We start from the raw sequence: 5849 nt of genomic DNA on the forward strand, positions 1-5849 counted from the left end.
CGTCCGGAGCCTGTGCTCCGCAACGGGAGAGGCCACAACAGTGAGAGGCCCGCATACCACAAAAAAAAAAAAAAAAAAAAAAAAAAAAACCCTCAAAATGGATTAAAGATCTAAATGTAAGGCCAGACACTATCAAACTCTTAGAGGAAAACATAGGCAGAACACTCTATGACATAAATCACAGCAAGATCCTTTTTGACCCACCTCCTAAAGAAATGGAAATAAAAACAAAAATAAACAAATGGGACCTAATGAAACTTAAAAGCTTTTGCAGAGCAAAGGAAACCATAAACAAGACGAAAAGACAACCCTCAGAATGGGAGAAAATATTTGCAAATGAAGTAACTGACAAAGGATTAGTCTCTAAAATTTATAAGCAGCTCATGCAGCTCAATATCAAAAAATCAAACAACCCAATCCAAAAATGGGCAGAAGACCTAAATAGACATGAAAGAATGCTCAACATCATTAAACTTTAGAGGAATGCAAATCAATACTACAATGAGACATCATCTCACACCAGTCAGAATGGCCATCATCAGAAAATCTACAAACAATAAATGCTGGAGACAGTGTGGAGAAAAGGGAAACGTCTTGCACTGTTGGTGGGAATGTAAATTGATACAGCCACTATGGAGAACAGTATGGAGGTTCCTTAAAAAACTAAAAACAGAACTACCATACGACCCAGCAATCCGAATACTGGGCGTATTCCCTGAGAAAACCATAATTACAAAATAGTCATGTACCAAAATGTTCACTGCAGCTCTATTTACAATAGCCAGGACTTGGAAGCAACCTAGGTGTCCATCAAGAGATGAATGGATAGGGCTTCCCTGGTGGCGCAGTGGTTGGGAGTCCGCCTGCCGATGCGGGGGGCGCGGGTTCGTGCCCCGGTCTGGGGGGATCCCGCATGCCGCGGAGCGGCTGGGCCCGTGGGCCGTGGCTGCTGGGCCTGTGCGTCCGGAGCCTGCGCTCCGCAAAGGGAGAGGCCGCGGCGGTGAGAGGCCCGCGTACCGAAAAAAAAAAAAAAAAAAAAAACAAAAAAAAAAAACAAAAAAAAAAAAAAAAGAGATGAATGGATAAAGAATATGTGGCACCCATATACAATGGAATATTACTCAACCAGAAAAAGAAATGAAATTGAGTTATTTGTAGTGAGGTGGATGGACCCAGAGTCTGTCATTCAGAGTGAAGAAAATCAGAAAGAGAAAAACAAATTCCACATGCTAACACATATATATGGAATCTAAAAAAAAAAAAAAAGAAAGGTCATGAAGAACCTCAGGGCAAGAAGGGAATAAAGACAGAGACCTACTAGAGAATGTACTTGAGGATACAGGGAGGGAGAAGGGTAAGCTGGGACAAAGTGAGAGAGTGGCATGGACATATATACACTACCAAACATAAAATAGATAGCTAGTGGGAAGCAGCCACATAGCACAGGGAGATCATCTCAGTGCTTTGTGACCACATAGAGGGGTAGGATAGGGAGGGTGGGAGGGAGGGAGCTGCAAGAGGGAAGAGATATGGGGACATATGTATATGTATTACTGATTCACTTTGTTATAAAGCAGAAACTAACACACCATTTTAAAGCAATTATACTCCAATAAAGATGTTTAAAAAAAAAAAAAGAAAGAAATGTAGGGGAATGACTTCTCCATGGTGCCCTGGCAACTTTGCAAAGATCCACATGAGGCCTTAACCAGAGCCGTTCTGTGGCAGGAGGCCTTGTGATCCTCCTAGAACAGAGGTGAATGGGAGGCTGATGAGTTGTTACTTCAGGGCCGTCTCCCACCTGCCTTTCTGTCTCTCCCAGGAGGCTGTCAGGAGACAGTTCCTCATTTCTTCTGATGAAATATGAGGATTTGGGCCACACTTCCTGCAGGGTATAATGGCAGACCATCAAACCACTTAGCTTCTGTCCAGAATGGGCTGCTTAGCAATAGGGTAACCAAGACATCGTCCTCTTTGGTGTGTAGGAATAGGCCGTGGCAGCTGGCATCTTTTGTTACTCTTCCTTTAGCTATCTGTGTAAGTAATAAACTCTCTAAATCTATAAGTGTTTTGTTGTCAAATCAGTCAGGTCTTGGCCTTGGCCTTGCCCTGTCATCTGTGCTTTACAGGAGGAAAAAAAAATGTTAAAAGTACTACCAAAGTTTAGAAAAGCAGCATGGAAAGCTATACAAGAAATTCATTTTACAGGAAAGTTCTTGGCAGCAGTAGGAAAAATGCAGTAAAGGAAATGGTCCTTGTTTTTAACTCCCACTGTGTCTACACCCCTGAAATATGTGCACCACCCCTCACTAAGTGAACACTGTAGTGTGGTCTCTCAAGCAGGCTGAAGTAGATAGTCATACCTGAACAAAGGAGTGCCAGCAATAACCAGGACTAGAGGTCATGATGCCTGCATGGAAGCATACTGGTTGTTCTCCCTGTTCTTAACTTTTTTTCATTATTGTTTTTTCTATTTTAATGTTCAATGTAATGAGACAGAAATAAATTTTATTAAAAGTAGATTCTTTTTCTTTTCTTGTTCCTATATTCCAATTGACGTAATGAAGGTTGGGATAATGACAGGAAAAGGCTTTAAGCCAGGGGAGAGTACAAGTTTCTAAAACCATGTTTTCTCCTTGCCCATATAAACAGAGTCAAACCTCAAGAAAATGCCTTGGATTTGTTTTTAATATTCTCTCTGCAGAAAACTTTAAACCATGGAGGAGGCATAATCACAGTGAAAGGGCAGCACTGTAATTGACATACTATTAATATTTACTAAACTCATATTATGTGACAGACTTTGTGTTATGTGCTTTACTAAAAAACAAAAGCAAAAACAAAACAAAACAAAAAAAAAACCAAGCAAAAATCATATTTCTTATGACAACTTTTGTGGGATAGTTGTTTGTAGACCCTCTTACCACATTCTTTCACACCTATTTAGTTTGGCTGGTGACAGAGACAAAGAAGAAAACCAGAAATTTAGACAGAGAGAGAAAAACCTTAGAATACACACACACACGTACATACTCATATACACAAGTATACATAAATTTTGGCATTTGACTTATCTCAAGGAATACGATATAAGTGAGAGTGCTCATGTTTTTAAGATAACATCTAGAATAATATTTCAATTAAAGAACACCTTAGGTTGCTTCCATGAAATATGCTTTCCTAAAGTAAATGTAAATGTATTCTCTTCCATATGAGACAGTATTCTTTCTTCTGAAGTATAGCTTTTACAAGCTATAAGCTTTTTATAAGCTTTTACATATTGAGTGATTAAGAGTGAACTTCATTTACACTTTCATTATTCCTTTAGAAAGATTAAGTTGTTGCCACCACTCAGTAAAGGTTTGTAGCAAATTTGCTTTCACCTACACTGAGAAACAAACTACAATAACTCTTAACCCAGAAGTTACTGTTGCTTCTGTATGTACCACCCCCAGCCCCCAGCCCATCAACAAAAGTGACTGATAGATGTTATTATGAAGTAAATGAAAGCAAAAAGGAAATGAAGCCAAACAAAGCCCATGAACATGAATTTTCTCACCCTGCCTTTGGTACCCTATCCTCAATTAAATGCTCTGACTTGAATTGAATTCAATGATGAAATATTACATGTGCCATTAAGTTGTTACAAAATGTCTTTGGTTTTAAACCAAATGTCTCACACAGAAAAACACAGAATATTCAATCATTCATTCACTCACCAGCAAATATTTCTTGAGCCCCTACTATATGCCAGGCTCAGCCAATTAAAAAAACAAACAAAAACTAGGAACTGCTGCTGAGTTTGGATTATTGACAATAGCTCTAAGGCCTTCTTAAGTAGCCTAAGAAATGAGACAATATCTCCAGAAAGCTGAACTCTCTACTCTTAACTCCAGTGAATTTATAGGAAAACTACTGTGGCTCTAGAAGAAAAACTCCATGTACTATGTTCTTAGTGTAAATTCCTCCATTTTCTATTTGTCACTAGGTAAAGGAAAGGCAACATAACTTCATTAGTGAGTCAACTGGTTAGAGCACTTAAATATTCTTATGTAAGCCAAAAGACACAGGACAAAGAGATCATTGCTGTTCCAAATACTTGGCAAGTATGGTGATATTCCACATTTCAGGAGTGAAGAGAATGTACAGTTCTACAATGTATTAATAATAAGAGTGCAAAAACAAAAGTGGCTGTTGATTTATTAGTCATTTTTTTAATGTGCAAGTAATTGTGCAGAGAGCTCTGCTTATAATCCTGACTCTTGTGTAAATAAGGAAAGGTATCTTCTGACTCTACACAATAAAGGCACAACACATTTTTCACTAGGAAACTCTATTTCTTTATATCTTTACTGGGATGCTTGGGCAGCCCTGTGAAGATGTTTAAGACCAGAACTACCTTACACATATGACTCAAGAAACACAGGCCCATGAAGAGGTCACTTACATATTTGGCAACAGAGACATTCAAAATACAAATTATCATCAAACCAACCAATTAGAGCAATAGTTGTCAACTGTGGGTGACTTGGCTCTTAGGGGACATTTGGCAATATCTGGAGGCATTTCTGTTATCACAACTGGTATAGTGTTGCTCATCTAGTGGTAAAGGCCAGGGATACTGCTGAACATATTACAAGGCACAGGATATCCCCCATGGCAAAGAATTATATGGCTCCAGATTTCAATAGCTCCAGGATTGAGAAACCCTGAGTTACACGAGTGGCACCATGAGTGTGGTGAACACTGACTCTTCACTGATTGTCAGTCAGGCTGCTAAGAGTATAAAGAGCATAAGGAAAGTTACACTAAGAACAACTGTTTAATGTTTCTGCTACTGAACATGTAAGGATAGCTTTACTGATTACAAATAGAAAATCTGCAAAAATTCCTGAGATAATGAGCAGGAAAAAAAGGCGGGGGAGGTTATAAGTATATCCAATAGTCTCCCATCTTTAGAGTAATAACTGATTGTAGGAAACAGATTCTAGAACTTTTATCTTCTGTGCTCATATCAGCTACAGCCAAATTATTTATTGAATGTCCATGATATACAGAGCCCTAGAGAAATTTAAAAGTATGAAATTTTTTAACTTTCAGGAGAAATGGAAGACACAGTCCAGCCATCAAGTTCATTGACCTCACCTGTGCTATATCACCTTCCTTCCTTTGGTGTACCATTGTGAGAAAGAGCTAAAATTCTGCCAAATAACATTCACTTAAACATAGTGCCTGGGCTATCAGTTAATAAGATAATAATTGTTATAACCTTCAAAGTAACATGACTATATTACAAACTTTGAAATTAATAAAGATTTGATTCAAGATTTAACATCTAAATACATCATTTTCTTTGTTTAAAATCTAGATCCATTTTTCCCCCTTGGGAATATTGAAGAGGGGTGACACATTTTGCATTGGACCTGATGGATTTGCAACCACACACACATTTGTGCACACACACATGAGCTTAGAATTATTGCCATTTTTCAGAATATTGCTTACACCACAAATTACTACTCTCTACTCTGATACCCAATTTTTTAAGTTACATATATTTCTGTTGCCTAACTTCAGCACGTTAGAACTGAGAAGTAATAGAGAGATTTGATTTCTTTCTCTTTTTTCTTATTTAGAAGTAGAGGAAAAACATAACTCCATTTTATTTTTAATCTTGAATATTCTTTAACAATATTAAAATAACTTGTTAAGGCTATCTGAAAAACAAAGAGAGCTCTACTTTCCTTGGAATATCAGTGTCCTCAGCTTGGACAGATTATACGATTCTTCATGTTAAGCCTCAGAAAGGGAGCTACCATTTGAACTTCAAAACAATGGTCTAATTTGTC

This window comes from Kogia breviceps, chromosome 4, assembly GCF_026419965.1.
Source record: "Kogia breviceps isolate mKogBre1 chromosome 4, mKogBre1 haplotype 1, whole genome shotgun sequence".
Lineage (NCBI taxonomy): Eukaryota > Metazoa > Chordata > Mammalia > Artiodactyla > Physeteridae > Kogia > Kogia breviceps.